General features: G+C 41.4%; 1 protein-coding gene across 1 annotated transcript in view; it reads left to right on the top strand.

Annotated features, from left to right (window-relative positions):
- The window catches only part of CDH4 (cadherin 4), a 419,012-nt gene that overhangs the window by 162,834 nt on the left and 233,939 nt on the right, over positions 1-22,239 (top strand). The window lies entirely within an intron of this gene.

Genomic DNA, 22,239 nt, shown 5'->3' with positions numbered 1-22,239 from the left:
GGGGTCAGCGGTGCCGATAACCCAGGGCTGAGCACACGCTGCTTCTCCTGCCTCTTGCTTTCCCAGCCTTTTCATTAAGCTGCAATAATGCTTAGGTGCTCCTGCTAGGCATTGTCAGTTTTTTCTTAGCTAGATTTAAACATATTTATAGCACCTAAAATGTTCAAATTGGTGAAGTAATCTCCATGCAGGTGGAGCTCAGCTCTGCTTCCCCATCCTAATGTCTCTGAAACGGAAGCATAATGCTTATTTTCCATGTGCCTGTCTGCCTCCCCCATAAGGAAAACCCTTGCATTTGAGTTGTTCCAAGTCCAACACTGCCAAAATGTATTTTTGTGAAATAAAATAGCTAATTAGATCACATAAACTTTCAGAATGTAAAAAATGAAACTGTAAAACAAGCAGCTGTGCACTTGAGGTTCATCCAACCTCTTCTGCACAAGTTGCATTTTGATCAGCCTGAAGACTGGGAGTTCATGGCATTCCCCCTTTCTGTGATCCAGGCTCAGTGATGTTCTTGAGGAACTGCCTTCTTTAAAAAATGAAGCACTTAATTCTGTTGGGCAGCAGCATCTTACCATCTTGTAAACATCAATCCAAATTCACCTCTCTGTGCTATGCAGAAACGAAGTCTCTCTAAAAAAATTTATAACCATCATGTCTCTAAAGGAGCATTCTCCACAAAATGAGAATTCAGAGCTTAGTCTCCTTAATGTGGGAAGGAAGAATGCTGCCACCTCTCTTTGTGCAAGGTTCTTATTAAGAACAGATTTGCAAGAAAGGAAGGGAATGTCTTTCAGAGGGAGAAAGGTGTCAGTTCCTTACTGCTATATTCTGCCATGTACTAAATAACTCTTTGCCAGACAGATAGTATTTATCATTATCCCTGCATTCCCACTAATGCTGCAGACTGCCTTGACCTCCAAAATTGTGGTCCCTAAAGATGGGAGACATCTCTTTGCATCCTGCTGCATCCCTCAAAAGGACTGGCCTCTGGTTGGTGTTGTGTCTTCTGCTGGCCCAGACTGTTGAGCCAGGAGGGATTTCATAAATAGGTGTGCTGGCAAGACAGCTTAGACCTCATCAGTTCCCAAATTAATGTGGCCCAGGCTTAGACACAGCAGAGAAGGTGTGTGGAGCTTGGCTGTCCTCAATTCCCAGCTTCCCACCTCCAATGCAGGGGGAGTTTCTTAAAATGCAGAGAGGCCCCAGCATTTGCTACCCAAGCCCAGATTTCTCTTTACTTTTCCAGAGGTTTATGTACTTGCTGAAAAAATGATTACTGTTCTTAAGAGTTTGCATCATCAATATTTGCATTTGTTTGTAGAAGTATCTTAAAGAATTAAAAAAGGACTATAGAACACACAAGCAGTTACTGTTCTGAGAGGAGGAAAATAACTTACAAGATACAGTTATTAGTGTCAGGATTTGATTTCCTTTTTTTAAACAACTTAGCTTCTGAAATTATGAGGAGATGTCAGCGATAATTAGAGAATTCTTAGATTCACAGTGCAATCAACAAGTCATTTGTACAGTTTTCCTTTCCATTCTGAACAGTTTTAGAAAGACAGCAAATCATGTGTTTATAGAGATACATGTATAATAATATGTGTTTGTGCTTAATGTCTGCTAATCTCCATACTTCATAGAAAGGAAAAAAACCCAAGTTTTTCTGAACAGTTTTCTTCTTTTGAGGATTTTTGCATCTGATGTCGAACATTCCCCTGTGTTCTGCAGCTGTTATTTTTTACCATGTATTCATTTCCATTCACTGACAATGTGCTACTCTGAGACCTGTGCATGTAAGCTGCTCTTGAAAACACTCAGTGCTCAGAAGTCCTATTGAAATCAATATGAGAATAGAGAACAAATACTTGCCAATTTGAGCTCTGGGTGCTTACAAATGCAGCTGTAGTGTGGGAAAGATTAGAAAAGCTCAAACATTTCTGCTATTATATTTCTATAGAAATGTGCCATAATAATGTGGAATAAATATGTGGGAAGAAAATCCATACTTCAGCTTAACTGCCTCGGGTAATTAATATTATCATCATCATTTTATGGATGGAAAAAAAAATGGTAGTAGAGGAGCTGTAGTTTCCCCAAGGCAGAAAAGTACATTTAGAGCTGATGCTGAAATTCAGGTTGGCTTGATCTCTGCTCTTCTTTGCTGAGGTCTCTGGAGCTGATGCTGAAGCAGATGCTGTACTTAATTTTCATGTTCTCTTTCACTTGAGTGAGGAGCACAGTTCCTTCTCAGCTTTCTACCTTGTTAGTGAGAAGTGAGAGATATTTCCACCGGGCAGTTCAATCCATTGAAAATTCGAGCTGTCGTTTTTCTCTTCCTTGACTTCACAAGCAACCTTTGTGTCCTTCTGCTCTTTTGAAAGTGTTTTAGCCTAAAGTGCATGGAAATTTCAGACTTGGGGGAAACAAAAAAGTGGTTTGACTTACTGTCACAGATATCTGGAGATGTGAGGTTTTCTCCAGAAATTACAATGTTTCCTGAGCCTTTCATTTCAATTAAAACAAGAGGAATGTGCTATTTTAGTGCAGTTCTCAAGTTCTCATCGTGGCTGCCCCACTGGCACAGGAATGGCTGCGTGATGTGAGCATCCCTGGGCTTTGCATTTCCTGAGGACTGGTCCTGGGAACATCTCTTGCAGTATTCCTGGGAATAGTGGCATCAGCTCCTGTCACTGCTGTTTGTTCCCAAGGTGTGTGCCCAGCCCAGAGGAGCCTGCAGAGCAGGTTCCATGTGCTGATAGACAGAAATGAGTGCAAGGGCTGGACTGATCACAGAAAAGAGCACTGCCATCCCAATAGGGACATGGTCCTTCCCCATTCTTAGTACCTGGAGGCATGCTGCTGCTGGAACAGCAGGTGAGAAAAACTAGAGGGAAATATCAGACTCCTGTTGAAAAGAAAGGGGGGAAGAGACAGCAGTTGGTTTGCCATAGGTTTCACACTGAGAAGTCTCAAATAGAATGTATTTTTCAGTGTGTTAGGACTTTTAAGAGCATTTAGTTATTTATACAGAAGAGCTAAGAGTGGTTCTCAAAGAAGAATAAACATTAAATTACCATTATTCTTCCTTCTTTACAACAAAATGCATAAAGGAGCTCTAAGAGCCCACGAGAAAACACCAAGAAAAATTTTTAGCTCAAATGAGAGCAAGGGTTTTTTTTTTTCTCCAGCAAAGTTTTCAGTGAAAATGCTATTTAATATTTAGGCCTTGAGAAGCAAACACATTCCTTTGTCACAGTCAGTTCAGCACACCAATAGCAGTCAGCTTTGCCTGTGAAAATGTCCACTCTGGGTTACATTAGGGTTTTGGTTTTGGGGTACAGTGCTGTAGAGCCAGAGTTTAACTGGTCTTTTGTATAAGGGATGGCTCTAATGAAGGAATTTATCTTCAGCCCTAGAACTGGTTTTATTTCACACAGTCAGTATTTCAACATTTCTCTCAATCTTTGTCTTTGCTTCTGTTATTGCCCCAGTGAAAGGGAGTCTGCAGGCCCTGGGCACTTGTGCCTGTCAGAGCCATCCTTGTTCCTGTGTCCATATGGATCCATAGAAGGGCTTCCCTGGCTGTTAAAGGCAGCAGGCTGCTTGCATTGAGTGCTAGAAGAGAGCAAGGGATGGAGGTTATTGGTGGAGGGTCAGAGAGTTCCCTAATGAGCACGCTGGTGGAAGGGATGCTTTGGAGCCAGTGGTGAAGGAGCACAGTCCACATTAACTTGTGCACCTGGTGCTGCTCAAGAGGACACAGACAGATGAGCCTACTTTGAAAGGTAGCCAAGATAATATCTTCTTTTTTTTTGAGTAATCCCTTGATGTGCTGGAGAAAAGGAGACTAGGGAATATAATGTGTTTTAATTCAGTGAGTGTTGTGCAGGAAGAACAGACTATGACCTAATTTGACTTAAAGATGCACAAATGTTCACCCTGATAGGCATTAGTCCAACCATTACACAATATGTTGAGTTGAGGGTGGGAGAATGTATAGTACGAATGCAGGTTAAATAAGAGCATATTCTATCATTAATTTGTTTCTACAGCTCCTAGCACAATGAGTATTGGAGTTGTCCTCATTAGTAGCATTGCAATAGGAAAAAAAAAAAAGAATTTTAAAGTAGAAGGAATAAAGAAACAACAGACTTGCAGATTGTTAAATTACTCTTTGTTTTCATTATATTTTTTAATGCACGATAAGCTGAAGGTATTTGAGTCTTTTAATCATAAAGTATTGTCAAGACAACTGGGTCAATGTGTATCTTTGATGACTGCTTTTAATTGGGGAGGGAGGGCAAATCAAGAAACTCCTTCAGGAGTACAGACAATAGTACTAGCAGAACAGTTAAAAATATTTTAAACTGATTTTTTTTCCTCTGTTAAAGAGACATTAGACAGGCTTCTTCAGCACTGTGCAGGCTTGAAGAGAATGAGAATAACAGGAACTCATTTAAATTCCAAGTGCATCCCTGTCTGTGTAACCAGCTTGTTGTTGTACTCTGCAGAATTGTTCGATGTGGATTAATATTGTTGACTAAATTTACAGAGTGCAGGGAGGGGAAGATTGAACTTTGCTAGGGTCTGGATTTTCTCTTGTTTCTTGAAAGGAGGGCAATAGATGCAGATTATTTGTGCATAGAAGGAAAAATAAAAAAAAAAAAAACCAAAACCACTGAATATTGGCTAAAGGTAGAGAGAGGGCACAATTTACTTTAAGTGATATCTCCACATTTAGCTACTGAAGGAGCAAGTGCTTGGGAAAAACCACATGGTGCTCAAAGCTCTCTCCTCCTATTAAAATAAAATAAATCTGTCTGTGCTCAGCAGTCAAGATGGAACATTAATTAATGCAATGCTGAAATCACTAGGAACAAAAATGAAATTAATCCCTTAAATATGCTATTTTTATTCCAAGACTTTAGCTTCTCTTCCCAACCTGGATGTGTTTCTCTGCGAAAGTGGAGCAAATGTATAAATGTTGACAGCATGAAGACCTCTCTGTCTCTCCAGGGGACAGGAGAGCACTGAGCCTCCCTTGCTGTCCAAATGAGCCTTCAGGAAGGGCTGTTTCACCTGTGCTGGTGATGGAGAACTTGCCCAAAACAGCAGATGCAGCTGGGTTTTGTGGATGAGCTGGGAAACTTCTCCAAGCTTGGCGAGGCAGGGAAAGAGATGGACCCGGCTGGTTTTAAAGTAAATCGACTACAACGTGTAGGTGGGACTTCAGCAACACTAAGCATATCTGCTAATTATTTTAATTTCTTATTGCTCACTGGAGCCAGATCAATTAAGAGGAGAAGGTGATAGTAATTACTGTCTGCGATGTAGACTATCTAATTCCTTCTGGGTTGCAGGGAAGGTGGGATAGTCAGTGAAACCCAAGGCACCCCGAAGGAAAAGCCTTTGTGCAGCGTCTAATTAGTCAGTGGAACTCGCTGGCACACAACATCATTGGGAAGGTTCCAAAACCTGTTTGGCCAGAGCAGTTGTGACAAGGAAGATTAGCAAACACAAGCAGGTGAACTGCTGGAGCCTGGGTTCCTGCTGAGACATCCCTTGGAGACGCTTTCTCCAGAGCCTGTGCTGTGGCAGCAGTGCTGTCCATGGCTGGGCATTCCTGGGCACTCTGTCCCAGGGGCATGGCTGGGAATTTGGCAGGAGCTGAGCTCTCACTGCAGCTCTCCTTGGTGGAGGTACTTAGACAGCAACAGTTTTTTTCTGGAACTTGTTGATAAAAGTTCTCAGGATCTCTGCCTTTCTGGCAAGGTCAGCTGAAGTGAGCTCCAAATTTCTGGAGGGCAGTGCGTGAGGGGAGCACAGAGACACTGAGATTCTTTAATACTGGTTCTTTGAGAAATGAGCCTAAAGCACCAAATAGCCAAAAATCCAGGGAAAGGCATAATCTCCTGGGCTGGTAAATCTGCAGACTTTGTTAGGTGCTCATGAGGACAGTTGTTGGATTATTCCGTGACTGCCAACAACAGACTCTTGAACGTTGCTCCAAACTGGATGTTTAGAAAGACTATCACAGACATGATAAGAAGGGAAATGACTGCAGTGCCGTGCTCCTGTATGACAATTTATGTCACTCCTTATTATTCCATGTAATTCCTTGCAAATCAAAATCTTTTTAAATCAAATATTCCTTGTAAATCAAAAAGAGGGAGAAAACATGAGCCAGTAATGTTTGTACAGGCCATAAAAACAGCGCTTGAATGGGCTCTCTCCACCAGGAAAGCCTTGCATAAAATAAAAATCCCCAAATACAATTTTTAGCCCTCAACTTCTTTTATTTACTTTGGGAGTGCAAGGTTCTTCCCATTTTTTCATTCCTGCAGCTGCAATATTACTTTTGTGTCTGTGAACTCCAGCTCACATGTTTTGTGCTCACGTTGGTAGGAGTGAGAAGTAATTTGTTTTGAAAAGCAAAGCAATGTAAATGTGTCACCTCTAGCTTGTCTCAGAGCTGATCTGTACTGTGGCAACCATGAGACCTTGAGAATTGCTTTGGGTTTTGGTGCTTCCCATGTCAAATCTGATTCTTTTTTCATTCTCTCCTCAGCTTAGCTGCTCCCACAAGTTTTTTTCCTCCTCCATGGAGCCCAGGCTCTGTCAGTTCTGCAGCCATCTCTGGTTGCTGCAGATGTGGTTTTGTTACAGATAGGTCTGGCAAAACTCTCGGGACAAGCAATGTTTCTTTAGCACCATTACTGTAAGGGTCATTTCAACACCCTAAATTCTTGTTGATGGACCAGGGATCTGTGAATTTGAGGCAAATCTCTGTGGATCAGTGGCCAGGGCTGTCCCTGTTCTGTTTTGTGGGTGACTGCAGTTGTTCCTTGATGACTGTAGGCTTGCTATTTAGTAACATTTTTTCCTACACTTTCTTCCTTCCACTTCACAGCTGCTTCCAACAAAAAACTTTCTCTGTTATCTGTCTTGCCAAAATGAAATCCTGTCCTGTTGCCATTTCCATGTGTGGTGCCATGGAGGAAAGAGAGACTTTCCGCTCCTGCACTGTCTTGGAAGGAGAGAAGACCAGGCTAATGGTCATTTAATGAGCTCTTCCCAGCAGATGCTAATGTGCCCAGAAATAACGTGGCACAAACACAGCTTTAATGAATGAAGAATGTGGAACAGGCTTTATTATAATTTTCAATTTGCTTTTGAGTTGAGCAAGCTGCATGAATACCCAAAGACATTTCTCTCTATTTGTCAACAGATGAATGCCCTCCGAATTGTTAAGGGCAACATTTTGTGAGCAGAGAGATGTTAGCCCCAGGCGTCTTGGCTAAATTGCAATTTGGGTAATTCAGTTTCACCTGCTTGAATTCCCCCTGCAGTTTCTGTTGGATGTGGAGCTCTTGCCTGCTCCTGCCCTGCACTGCTGTGCACTCATACCGTCCGCTATTAAACAGCTGCTGCCCATAAGTAGCTGAAACATTTTGGGATCCTCTGGGATGAATAGCTGTGTATAAATATAAAATGATACCATTACCATGTTTGAAGTAAGATTTAATATAAACAAACGATTGTTTCAGTAGATGGTGCTCAGCTGAGTTACAGCAGCTCGGGGCTCTGGGGAAGCAGTGGAGTACCAGCACTCCTCCCCTCATAGCACTCTGGGTATGAGGTTTTTCAAAGAAGGGAGTAAGGAGAGGAAGCTTTTTCCTCTTTCCAGCTGAAGAAGGGAATTATGCCTCCGAGGCAGTGGAAGTGAGTGAGCCAGCTGAGCCCACAGACTTGAGCAAAACCATCTCTTCCCCACTGCCAGAAGGGGTGTTGGTAAAGGGATGTATTTTCTGTGCCTTTGGGGAAAGGTTCTTTACCACCTTCTCAGTGTTCAAGGGGATAGAAGGGTATGGCAATGAGAGAGCATAGCTGGTTAATAGTCTCTAGACCAAGTTATAAAGTGCATTTTTCAGGCTGTGCTGTAAGTCCAGGGAAGGAATCATTTCCATGGATGCTCTCATAGGTCAGTTTTTATAGCTGGCATTGAGTTCTCACGCAGCACAGTGGCAGTAATGACCCTGTGGTTGCCTTCCAGACACCAGCTTCTCTGGTTTCTTGAAACATGTCTTCCCACAGAAGTTCAAAATGTCACTCACTTTACACTAATGAGAGGAAATTGTGTTGCAATCTCTGTACAAGGATTTGTTTAATGCATACAGCCAGTCAGGCTGGACAGCACCCAAGCTTTGCAAACTAAACATTCTTTTCAATAAACATCCTTTTTACTCACAGCACACTTAGTTTAATACAGCAGATGCCATTAAAAAATGTGCCATTTAGTGACAGAATCATTAATATTTTTAATGTTTTTTTTTGATAATTCCACAGTCCAAGCATTAGTGGGGATGCAAATTCCATCACGTATGGCAAAGTTATTAAGGCACTGAGCTACATGTCAAATAAATAGGTCATTTCAAGGTATTACAGGGAAAAGAGAAAGTGCTGCTATAGAGCCAGGTCAGTGGAGATGGAGGAAGCTGTTCTGCAGTGGCACAGCCACATATGCCCTCTGCCCCAGGGATGGGAACTGCTGGAGTCAAACCTCCTGCACCTTCTGTCTGTAGAACAGATGCAGCGTGGTCCTGGAGCTCCTGGCTGGGACTGACTGTGGACTCTTCACCCAGAGGATTGGAGAGGCTCTCTTGTGAGCAAGTAGCCTGTGCAGCCTCGCTGAAATATTTTTATTGAATAAATGCAGTATTTAAAAGATTGCTCTCTGTGTTTCTGATGGAAACTTTTTCCTCAAACAGCTCCTTTTTTGTTGCTTACAGGAACTCCAGGAGAATCACTAGATTTACCATCTCATTATCGCCTTCGTGGGGATGCTTCTTTTCTATTAGTGTTTTCATGTTGTCTGCTGAAAAATGAGAAATAAGTACACAGAGACCTCTGAACAAAAGAAACCATGAGATGGATTCTCAGCTCAAGTTTAGTGTTTAACTGTGATTGTAATCAGGGGAGCTGTGTTGTGTGACATCACCAGCGATGCTGGGCAGGACTCTGGGTGGCTGCTGTGGCTTGTCATTGACTCTCTGAAAAGCTTCTGTTTCTGAAAAGCTTCTGTGCCTGAATGGAGCATTAAGTGCTCTGCAAGGTGCACGCTGCTTCCTGATGTGTCATCTTCTGAACTGCTGAGCAGCCTCTCTCATAATACTGAGTTATTAACAGAGGTTCAGAGCAAAACGCTGCAGGTTCAGTGGCATAAAGCAGCTTTCTTAGGAGGCTCCTGCAGGCAGTCCGTGCCCCGTTTTTCAGATCCCTTAGTGCTGGTCTCAGTGCTGGTCTCCAGATGAGGTGATGCAGTCAGAACCCCATTCTCCCCCATTCAGTGTGTACTTGGTGCAGACAGATTTTCCTTCTGTGGGTGACTCACCAGCTTCCAGGTGAGCCTGTCTTTCCCATTACAGAGGAGCACAGATGTGTCTACAGTGGACAGAAATGCTCCCCGAGGGCATTACAATATTTCCATCCATGGCCTCTTGCCTTGTCTTTGTCGCCAGCATGACTTCTGCTGGTGCTGATGCTTTTAAGAATGCTGAATGCTTTATATACTGGGGTTTTATGTGATTTGTCACTGGGAGGTCACAGTCTTTTTCATCTAATTATTTTCTACTGATAATTACTACTATTATTTTATGCTTACTGTTTTATGATGCCACATAGGGACAGAGTCCTACTGTGCTAAGCACAATGCAAGCCATAATAAGGAAATGGTTCCCACATAAAAAAATTTGCTAATGTAGTATGAGCTATGATCCATCATTGGAATAGGCAGGAGGAGGAGGAGAGCTTACGGTGATAATTAAATATGATGGGCAGGATGCAGCCTCCAACTCCCAATTCTGAAACAAGGGCATGCGTTTACACCCACAATTATCACGACTGGGCAGCAGCAAGCACTGAAACACCTTTTTACCATTTCAGCCAAAATGGGACTGTAGTTGTCGGTTTGATGACTCAAGAAAGTAAAAAGCTGTGTTGTGAAAAATGAAAGAGAAAGATTGTTTAGGGTTCAGCTTTAAGAATGGGCTTTTTGAACAGTCAGTAGTTAAATAATAAATAAGGGAGAGTATCTCAGATTTATCTGCAGAGAAAAGTTCAAAGTCATCTTCTACATGATATATTGCTCATACAGAAAGATGGAACTTGGTAATTGAAAAATAAAGAATCCTTATTAGCCTGTTTTTCATAGATTTACATAAAATTTAAGTCTGCCTGCAGTTCACCACCCTACCCAAGCAACACATTTAATTTCTGCGTCAGGAAGTACAATTTATTTATAAAGCAGGACAGGTTGGTAGGGCGTTCCTTAATTTTGCTTTGGAAGGGGTGATGGTAAATTTACCAAGTGTCTTGAATTGAATCAACATTTTATAGGAGTTACAACTGTCATTTTTATAGTGAATAAAGAGCTAGGAGAATGAGGGGGGAAATACCAAGTAATTAGCTGCTGAAATCACCAGCAATGTTTTGCAGACTGAAGGCAGCGCAGTGATTTACGGAAGCGTACACTGTAAATATTTTGATGTATATACATTTGTGTTTATATAGCTATAGATAGGTTCCTCGTTCAAGTAATGCCGCCTTCTCCTCTTTCCATCACTTCAAAGCAGCACAGGGTGCATCCAGGATCTCTCTGAGTGGGTCCCATCATTTGCTGCATGTGGGGCTGTGGTTCTCCACTGTTGCTGTTCCATCAGCAGTCCCTCTCCAGCCCCCCCAGTTTTATTCTCCTCCTGTGCAGTGGAGCTCATTCCTCTGCCCTCTGACGCACCCCGTGCTTCAGGAGGCACCAGGCATGTGACAGTCACCAGGTCTTTGATCTGACACGAATGAAATGGAGGGAGAAACAGGAGCTTTTCAAACAGAGAGAGCAGCCGCTGACTCATTGTCTTCTTGGGGCGTGAGCAGGGTCTTCCTGAGGATTCCTGTGGACTTCAGGAGATCCAGCACTGCTTTAATGTGGCTGTTTGATTACAGTTCCCAAGGCAAGCCTTTCAACTCCACTTTCTGGCAAACAGAACTTTTCTTGGCCTTTCACTGCAGTGTTCTTTCAGCAGTGTCTTTGCATTGCCTGATGTCAGAGCAGGCTGCTTTAAAGAGCCAGAAACCTCATCCTCAAGTTAAAAGGGAATTTCAGATGATTTTGCTGGCGCTAAAGTTTGGCAGAGTTCCATGGGCCAGGATAACAAAAGGAATCGATCTGTGCAGTCAATAGGTCGTCTGCCCACTTCTCCCTGTTCAACGACAGATCCCTCACAGACAGAGTGAGGCAGCCTGACATCCTGCTCTCCAGCCCTGTGCTGGAGAATATAAACAAGGTGCATTGGGGCACAAATACTGCACTGATCTCGGCAGGATGCCAAAGGTCCTCAGAGCTTTTTGCTCTTCTACCACCTTTAAACCAAGAGATCCCCATTATTTTTGCCTGTGAACAGGGCTTTCTGTTGACCTTCCACTTGTTGCTAACAGGGCTGCTGTTCCTCTTGGAGGATTCAGCCTACCTTCCCTGTTCTGGCTGGAGAGATTCCTCACAGAATCTCTTTCCCAAGCCTTTTTTGCATTGTATTGTCCCCTTTAGCTCCAAGCTCTGGTGTTTCATCACTTGATCCAGTGGCATCGGGGTGAGCAGTTTAGGTGAGGAATGTGTTGCTGAATATCATGTACAGCTGAAAGATGCTCAGATGTTTGCCTTCTGACTGCTTCAGGTTTTGTGTTACATCTCCAGAGATAAAGAAATATTCATAAATTGATATTGGGAAATTGTGTGAAACAGGAAATTTTGGAAGGAACCTTTGAGGCAGTAGATAGAAAACATTCCCATTTGATTCTGGTCAACAAAAATAGCCTGTTTTCTGTGAGCCTCTTTATTGAAAAGAAGAGCACTGGAAACATGTATTCCCATTTGTCATAGCTAAACAGCTTGCTCTGATGGTTAAATGTAAGAAACAGGTCTGTCATGTACAATAATAATCTGCATAATTAATTATGATACTTATGGCTGTGAGCATCATTTCAAGAGGAATAGATGTAAGCAGCATTTAACAGTTTGAGAAAGGAGTCAGGATAAATGATTTATCCAGCGGCTTGTATGAAGGAGGGGTTGGGCAGTGAGTGAGTGGCATCCAGAGATCCAACCTTGCCCTTGGTGTTCCTGGAAGGAGAAGGGAGGCACAGGTCAGGGCTATTTGCCCATCTTACCAGGTTTATTAATTTGTCAGCTCAAAGAATCACTCTGGTATGGCACTTGTCCAAGTTACAAGCTAATATGTGGAATTACTTTGAAACCAGTGGGAATACTGCATTTAGATTAAGTAGGAGAAGCAATTTTCCAGTTGTAAGATTAAATATAGCAGCAGAGCAGTATTTTTATATTATTTTATTTATTGATGACTTTTTAAAAGCCCACTCTAAAGTTTAATGGTCATTTTAGTGCTATTAGGTCATCAAGTAGTTAATGGTTTCAAGAATTTTAAAAACTGTTTGAAGGCTTTTAGACTGAATATTGCAGAATGTCAGTTAACACGTTGCCTTGCTTTAAAAATGTAGCATTTTCAGTGTGTGTTTGACATGCTTGGGGCTACTCCAAGTCTTGATACTCAGAAGGAACCAACTGCAATATTAAGCTTTACTATTTTATTATGAGATTCAAGCTGTTTACAAAGTGTGTAGGGAAAAGTGGATTATATTTTGTCATGGTGCACGTTTTTACCCAGAGATAGGTACTTGACTGTAATGAGCCAGGTTTAGCTCCTCCCCAACAAAAGGAATAAAATGCAACTGTCAAAAAAATTAAAGAATAGATTGCCTGTGTTGAATAAATTGGATTGAAAAATATAGCTGGGAGAACCATCAGATTTTCAGTTCTGATCTAGCAAAACATTTCTCTCTGGCCTGCTCCCGTTGTCCCCCATGCTGGAAATATGCAGGAATTAGGCCATCGAGGATGAGATTTGTCCAGTGTTCCTGCATTAAGAGCACTACATGCACTGTGTAAGCTGGATCCCAGAAATGTCAATTCAGTTTATCAAATGCATGTTTTTAAGTCATTTCTGTATGTTTTTTTTCAGTCTACCATAGAACCTTCCATTCATTTCTCCCCAAGCAAATAAATCCTTTTGATATTTATCTGTATACACTAATTATGAATAGTTCTCCTTTTAACCATACTATTTCAGATAATTTGGGTTTCCTGTAACAGTTCCTTAGATAATTATTTAGTTGGATGTTAACATCTTCATAAAACAGAAGAATGATGGCTTGATTTTTTTCTTTCCTCTTCTATAATGGGTGACCATTCAAAATGGAACAGCTGTAGTGACTGAGAGCTGTTATTATCCAGGGTGTGAATTACAGCAAAAGGACTGTAAAATGCGACAGAGTTTCAGACTTTGATAATAAAGATTCATCTCAGATCACCCGAGATTATAAAGGTGTTAAATGACTTCTTTTTTGTGCCTTTCTAATATTTCGGATTTCATAGTAGCATCACTGTCAAGATCTATTTGACATTCTGTAACACTTTCTCAAACAACAGCCTGTCTCCTCTCCTGACAGGGAGCATGCTTTGAATGAAAGTTCATTAGTCTATTGAAACATCTCAGTTAATTGCTAAGCCAGTACCCAGAATTGTCAAGTTCATATTTCCATCTGTGCTACAAGCATAGCAATAAAGAATTTTTTTGGACAGGTTAATTTGCCTAAAATACCGTGTAGTCAATCAGAGGAACAAAGTTGTTGATGGGAGCATCTGTCAAACTGGAGCTTTCATCAGAGCTGTCCCTCTCTGCGAGACGAACATCTCTGGCTTCCACGAGCTGGCAGAAACACAGCAAACAATAACAGCAGCTGCACTAGAATAATGTTATTCCACTGCTAAACACCAAACAGCTGGGTGTTGCATTGGTAAGAATGCTTTATAGTTTAGCTTCTTATGAAAATAAAATCCAGTCATTCAAATATAGCATTGTTTTAATATTTAATTTAGATTGTTTATATTATTTGCATTTTGTTAATTTTACATTTCATATAATTTGCTTGAAAATAGCACTTTCTTGGAAATTGTGTATGTACATGTGCGTGCATAAAGATTCCTAATACGTGGTGTTTTCCTTTAAAAAACAAAACAAAAGCAAATTAAATGTCTGCATAAAAAGCAAATTAAATGTATAAACTGAAATTATTTAAATGAGCTGGGAGCTTGCACTGAGATTTCCAAGGCATGCACTACATGGCCCACAGTGTGCCATTAATTTTCTGACAATCTGAAAGATCATTTAACAATTAAGTTCTGATCTTCTACTGATTTCCCTCATCATCGGTGCTGCACACAGTGACTACGTCCAGTATTTGCTACATGAAACACATCAATGTTAATGGAGAGAAAAATACAATAACTCATTTTACAACAAATAACATTTTCATGCTCTAGGAGATGAGCTTGAAATGCAAGTAATTCCAGCTAAATCAGTGGATTTAGCCTAGATTCACTGTAGTGTGAAAGAGGGTAAAATTTGACCAACATCATCCAGAGCTGCAGAGCACTAAAGGCTGAGATGTGATGAGCATTACAGTATCCAAAATAAGGTTTCATCTGGACCTTTTCACTGGTTCTGAGGAGAACAGATATTCCTTGAAATATTTCCTTGGAAGTGTCTCTCTTTGTTGTTGATGACTGTAAATTTAAAGTTCACCCCAAAACAGAGCATTTAAAAAAAAAAAAAAAAAAAAAAAAGGAAAAGGATGAATTGCAATCCTCTGCATGGGAGAGAGTTTCTTGACTATTTTGTAGTTTTTATCTTTGTGATACAGTGTGAGGCTTGACCTTGAAAATTGAGAGTACTTAACCATCCAAGGGAGATGTTGCAGGCTGTTGATTTGCAGAGCGCTTTTAATATCCTCCTCTAGAAGATGGTGGAAGTGTACCCAGCATTAATACTATTTTGGTCCTTCCTTGAGAAGGTGTCACTCCTCCTCCTGAATAGATTTGCTTTTCCATCATGGCTGGGTTCCCTGGCAACTTCTTCAGTGAAGTCAAACATATGTGTGTTAGGGAGAGAGTCTGCTGAGGGGGGAGTGCTACAGAGCTCCTCCGTGGGATACGGAGTCCCTTGTCACTGCCTCGTCCTGATGTTCACTGTGGGTGGAAGGGAAGAGAGGGCCAGGTGGGCAAAGATAAATTTGTGCAACGTTTTGATTCCATCCCCCATCCACGCTGTCCTGCTTCTCTCCAGGCCTCTTAGATGAGAAGGGAGAGCAGTTGGCAGGGGAAGGACTTGGGAATAAGAAAATCCATCAATTCTGGAAGAGCATAAGCCTATCAGCTACTTTGTATTCTGTCAGGCTGTGGGGGAGAACTTAGCTTGTCTTATTAATGTCATATCAACATGTCTTATTAATAATGATAGAATCACTCAATACCGTTGAAAAAGAATATAATAAGACCAGCCATGATAAAAGGTCAGGGAACAGAGCAATTTCTTTCTGAATATAGACATCCATTCAAATGTATAGATAGGTTTTCTATCTCCTTTTTTGAGAGTTTGTACTCTTATCAAAGTCAACAGAGGTTTGCAGAAAGCCTCTGCTATTTTCACTATCCTGAAATGGTGACTCTTGCCCTTTGAATTGACCTAAGTATCCAAATCCACCAATGTTTTCAGGCTGGTAGCCAATGCAATGACTGAAAGTTAATCTGTTTGCCCCAATTTCTATATATTGTCATCACACTCAATCTTGTCCTGAGAACCATTTCCTTACTGAAAATCTTGCCAATAAACCCATGGTTTCATTTACTAGCAGATGGTGGAGTTGGTTTTTTGGTTAATTTTTGGGTTTTTTTTTTCAAATTCACAGCTTAAATGTAGAGTTTTTTAGGTGTTCTGGGTTTGTACAGAGCTTTGCAGATGTGACTGCAGTGAATCCAGGCTGGGAATATGGGGCTGGATGTTATTAGGTATCAGGACACATCCCAGCTAAAAAGTCAGTAATGTTTATTCAGAATGTTGCCAGAAAAGACCTCATCCCAACAGCTTTCTTCTTATTTTAGCACCCATCTTCATAAATCCACTGAGTTGGAAGTGGTTACTTTCAATTTACCATGTGAAAGAGGGTGGCTCCAGGTCATGCCATTCTTTTTCTTGTTCAGCTTATTTGAACTTTGTTTTAAATGAAGGATGAATTTGAGGCAGTTACAGAATTTTCTGTGTGTCTTGTGTAAATTGAGTTCAGTTACGATTACTCATTTTATTTAAAAGCAGAATAATTGACCAGCTGTTAATGGCAAAGTTCTGAGGAGAGGTCCTGATCCTGTGTTAACTTTACATTCCTGGAGGACAATTTGTCATGAAACCAACATGATGTGTTGCTAATGATTCCTTCATTGAGTCCACTGGCTCCCTGGGAACCACTAAGCTGCAGGACCATCTGCTCCTGTTAGTCCATGCCTGCCACTCCTGTGGACTGACCTGCAGGTGATGTGCAGGGAGTTTGGCCAGCACCTGCAGAGCAAGTGTTGAAAGCTGGAGATTTGGCAAGGTGTTTGCCCTGGTAGACTCTCATCCACAATGACTGAAGCAATGCTGAAGATCATCAGATCAGACCAGTTCTGAATCAAGAGGGATCCAGAAACAAACAATTATGGAGGCTTAGTGGTGTTGTGAAGTCCATGATCAGACAGGAGCTAGAGAAAGTTAAAGAGATAACAATTTCCCAGGCAACAGGAGTAACAGGAGATGAGTAGAAATTGCTGGAGTCCCCTCTTTGAACCAGCAGTGCTGATTTAATTAGCTCAGCAGATGAACTGCATGTGGAGCCAGGACTGGCACAGCCCTGGGTGGTCACAGGAGAGGCAGAGGTTAACACAGTCCAAGGCCCTGAGGGGCTGGGAGGTCACTGAGTGACTCGTACAGATCACAGGCTGCAGGATTTTACCCCATGACTCTGTTGCTCCTGAAACTTCTGTGCAGTTAAAATTCTCTTTGCAGACAGGCAGCTCGTTGTGATTTCAAAGCGATGGGATAGGGAACGTGTTCCTCCTTGTGACCCTTTGTTCCATCTCCTAAGTGCCTTTGCTGTAAAGACAGTCGCACCCTACAGCTTATTTTCTGCCTTCAGTCGTGGCCATTAATTCTGGCTGTTTCTTTGCTGGGTGGAGTTCTTTGTATCTCTGTTTTTGCCTTTTGTTGGCACAGAAGCCTTGAACCTTGTGTGTTTGAAGTTCAGAGACCTCACAAACACGTGCCATGTCAGAACACTTGCCTGCTGCTGTTCTGCATATCAGTTGATCTAATAAAACACATTACCTCTTCTGTAAACTGTGATAACCCGACTTAGAAACCACCAAGGCTATGTCAACATCCACAGTGTTGAATTATTACATTGCATCTTATATTTGCACTAACATTTTAGATGTGCATGTGTTTTTTCTTCACTTACTTCTGTCTGTGAGCTCAGGCACTTTGTGGCACTATAAGTTATGTCATAGAAGAACGACAGTTTTATTTGCTTTTATTGTCCACTGTGGAAGCATTGCAGGTTTGATTCTAAATTAATCTTTATTGTGTTTTTAAATTTCTTCTTATTCCTTGACATAACCCGCTATCTTTCAGACTTAGCTTTGCTGGCTACAATCAATTTATTATTCATAAATTCCCTGTTTTGACAGCAGTAGTCTGGATTCAATTATGCCAAAAGGCCCAGTCAAACCAGGCTGCAGTGCTGAAAATGAATTGTTCAATGACGCGATCTGTCTTAGCCAACGTTAAGTGATGCTTTGATAATTATATAGACATACGTATGCAGCCAAAAAAAAAAAAAAAAAAAAAAAAAAAAGCTTTGGGAACATTTTTTGTTACCCCCCCCCGTGGAAAGCAGAAGAGAACAGCGGAGGAAGATAAATTGACAGATTATTAGCTGAGGCATCTTGTAAAGCCAGCCAGGGCCCGCTGCTCCAGCTCCGCTGCCTGCGCCGCTGGAGGCTGGACCGCAGTGGAAGACTGAAGACTGCAGCAGTACATGGAGCAGCAGATAAAATTAACACCATCATTTAGTTTTATTTGTTAGAGTTTTAAGTGAGCTGGAAGATAAAAATGTTTAAAATAACCCCTCGGAGAGAGGCTGTGCTGGAGAATCCCAGAATCTTCATATTTCCAAGTGACAGAACTGTACCTCTGCTGGTGTTTTCGTGGAGGAGGAGAAGGGAAGAGCACTCCAGGTTATCTTTCAGGCTGACAGGTAAGAGGATTGACTGTAGGAGTTTTGAAGGCTGCACAGGGTGTCTGTCAGGAGACAGCAAGTTTTGCTGACAGCATTGGATTTACACACTTGCATGGGCATGCACGTATCCTGCACACCCAGACAGTGACTAAACGCTGCTCCCCTCCCCAGACTACATTTCCCTTCCAGGGTAAAAACACTTTCCTGCTGAATTAAGACCCTGAAGACACTGTGGTTTAAAAAAAAACACCCTACCAAACAAAAACCACCTTTTTTGCCCTGAGATCTTCCTTGTGTCTTTTTGTGAGAATTAATTTTTGTGGTTAGAGCTTTCCCTGAGCAGAGTTGGCCTGTAGGATTAAAACAGGTACAGGAGGAGGACAGATGTCTCCATGCTCATTTGTCATATGCTCAGGCTTTTTTCTGGAGCAAGAGTGGAGCTTTTTGGCATGTGCTGCCTTTTTTCCATGTGGAAATACTCAGGTTCAGATGCAGAAATCAGCTCCATGGTGCTCATGAGGGATGGAGGGATTCTTGAGAAGCTGAGTCCCCCTTCCCAGCAGTGAAGCAGAGTTGGGGGAGTTTTAGAAGAACCTTTGTGCAAATGTTGGGATCTGTTGTGGGAGAAGCTGGCTTGGAAATGCAATTGTTTCTGAGTGCCTAAAAATGGGCCAGAAATTGGAATTCTGGGGAGCTGAATTCTCTTGAAGGTCACATCCTAACTGTTTCAGGTAACAATTTCCTCTAACACCTTGAGGAGGAAAACTGACTTTTCATTACTGAGTCAGGTGATTCACCTCACCACCTTCCAGAGACTGCTCAGAAACTGATAATTACACTCAGCTCTTGTAATTGTATTTTTCATGAGTAGATACTAAGGAAATGAGGCATTTCAGGAAGTCAGTAGCAGTGCAGCTATGTTACACTTGGAGAAACTGAGGCAGGAAGGTGTGTGCAAGGTCATACAGTACCCACTGGTAGGGATGTGGATAGAGCCCAGCACTGTGAGCTCCTTTAGCTGTTCATGCCTTGTAAGTTTGAGAAAGACTCTTTTAAAGAACATTTTATCTTACATGAATGCCAGCAAAACCAAATCAAGAGAGGCCAAAAACAGCTCTCCTCTTCTGTACTCTCTCTCACAGGCATTTCTTTTCATTTCTGCTTACCTAGATTGTTTTCCCTGAGCAGTGATAAAGGAAAATATTCCAAAAATGAGGAATATGTGAAGGAGAAAATACAAAAACTCCCTGCATGGGAAAGGGAATTTCAATGCAGGAACTGGACTTCCATGCTTGGGCATTACAGACAGAGAACATGTGTCATCTTTTCATTGGAACAACACATCCCTCCTGTGATTGGGAAGAAAAGAGCAATGCAAAGCTCTGTTCTCTAAGGGCTGAATATTCCTGGAGATCTTCACGTTGCCACCAGATCTGTCTTTAGTATTCCAGCTGGTGGACCATTTTTACAAGCTCAACTTTTCCCTCTCCTGTTCTTCAGCTCACTTCAATTCTGCTTTCCCTCCTGCAGTTGCCAGTTCCTTTTGTGTATTCAGTTGTAATCCAAATTTCACACTGACTTTGGTCACCCACTTTGCTACCTGCCAAAGCAGCCTCTCAGGCTTCATAAGGAAATCATCAGTGAAAAGTTGATTGCAGCATCTGTACTCCTCTCTTCTTCTCCCTCCCCATCACTGACACCATCAAGTCTGGCTCCATTGATAATGAAGCAAAAAAAAAAAAAAAGAAATCAGCAAGAATGAATATTTGTGTCCAAAAAAATGAACTACATATCCAGGTAAAAACACTGCATGTGAGATTTGGAAACCCTTCATGGAGTTATCAAAAGCAATGGACTAAATATGCCAGATAAACAATGATTTATTGTCTGCCTACCTGACCCCTAACTGAGGTAATCAATATGTTTATGATGCAGACTGCAAAGTGTCTGAATTATATAGAGCACATCCTGTGACATCCTCCTCTAGCAGGAGCAAAGGCAGTTACTCAAAAGGCTATTGATAATAACCAGAGGCTACATCAACTCACATGGTAATTTACCAGCTTCTGTCTCATTGAATTAATTGATTTCCTTTATTGGCTATGTAAATAATTTCCTGTGTTTTGCTATTTTTCTCTCTGTCTCATTGAATACTTTGTGCCTTACCAGCGTTCTGTGGTACAAGAATTTGGTAATTGAAGTGTCTGAGTCCTGAAGGGCAAGGAATGGGATGTTATTTTGTAATCTGTGATAAAAGTAGTAATAAACAATAATCCTAATGGTGTCTTGCACATCAGCAGCTCCTGATACGGGTGAGCAAACCCAAGGACTCTGTTTTCCAACTTCCTGTGCTGCAGAGTACCAAGGGGTGCTGTGCCACCCATGTGATGGAGCAGTGCCCATCCATAGGGTTTTTCTCTATAGGGTGGTCAGTGAGACTTTGCCAGGTCAAGGGGTGGTGGAGCATGTGCTTTAGGTTATATCTGCTAATTAATGTAGATAAATACATAATTCCATCCCTACACCTCCACCCAAAAAGCTCCTGTAATGTCACCCTTCCCAGCTTTTTTTATAAAATAGATTTCATTTGAGAAAATAATGTTTTCAAAACACATCTTTTAAATTGTGTTCAAAACCACCCAAACCTGGTTTGTGGGGCTTTTCATCTTCAAAGCAATTTGTAGCACTAGCTGATAAATATTATGTTACAGTTAATATATCAAAGCATAATGTAGTCTGTGACAGAATTGGTAGGTCATCCATCTGTGTCACATGAAAGGAATGTTTTTCTAGTTTGGTCTGCTAGTTACCTCTTTACCAAACTAAGGGAAATAACTTTGTAGTGAATCTTCAAAGACATGTTAGATTGCTTTCTCCTTTTCTTCTCTTCATAGGGATTTGGAATAGTTTTAAAGCATCAAAATCCTGATGTGTTGGAAAAGAGTTTCACATGCTGACCATAATCTTTGTGCTGTTTCAGCTGTTGGGTCAGCTGTCCAAAGCTGATGTGAGTCTCTTGGGGAACAAATGCCTTTCTGGAAAAAAGGGTGATATTTTATTGGATTATCCAGATTAGATGCAGGTGCTGTCTGAAGAGGCCTCTATTTTTCAATTTCACATAACTTCAGCTCTGTCCCTTTAGACATTTGCTGAACATTGTTAGAAGAATGTTCACTTATATATGAAAATGGAGGAATGGCAAGGTCACAGAGTAAACAGTTCATATGAAAGAGCAGCATTTCTCATTCCTGGTTTTGCAGCCCATTAGATTTGTGGCTCTAATCAGTCACATGAGGAAGCTCTAAAGGCACCTGGTGATTGCAGGCACCTTTTCAAAGGTGGTCTCTAAAAAAATATACAGCAATTAGCCCACTAAATTGACTTGCTTCCTGAAACATATTAATTCTCTCTGAATTACTTAAAGTGACTCCTTTTTAGTTTATAAACCTAAAGATTTATTGGTGATCTCATGCTCTGTATCCTCAGACTCTGGATTAAGGATAAAATTAAAGACATAAAGCCTGTGGTGAAATGGGAACGACTTCCAGCCAGGGCTGTGAACGGTTTGTACAAACTGAGGCAATGTAGTGCCCACACCCACTCTGTCAGCCTGAAGGAGTTCACTGTGGCACAAACTTTTCTCTGTTTGTATCTGTAATCTGATATTCTTGAAATGTGATAAGGAGTTTTGAAAGAAAACCACTGCTTCCATCTTTAATTACCATCCTAAAGAAAGCTTCCAAATTTCAGCTACAATAGTCTTACTGAACCATCCTATTGTTCAGGATACTTTAAAATAAAATCCTTAATCCATTTTGAAGCCTTTAGTTTGAAGAATAAAAAGGAGTATAAACAAGAAGGTTCAGCTGTAAGCACAGAGCAGATATGAGAAGTGAGAGCTTGAGAACAAATCCTTGGAAAACAGATGGGGCTTGTGCTGTTTCTCTTTCTTCTAAAGCCTCAGTTCTCAGCACACCATCTCGTGGTCTGTTAACT

The sequence above is a fragment of the Vidua chalybeata genome, chromosome 17 (genome assembly GCF_026979565.1).
Source record: "Vidua chalybeata isolate OUT-0048 chromosome 17, bVidCha1 merged haplotype, whole genome shotgun sequence".
Classification (NCBI taxonomy): domain Eukaryota; kingdom Metazoa; phylum Chordata; class Aves; order Passeriformes; family Viduidae; genus Vidua; species Vidua chalybeata.
The sequence above is the reverse complement of the archived record's forward strand: the minus strand, read 5'-3'. Positions and strand labels throughout refer to the sequence as shown.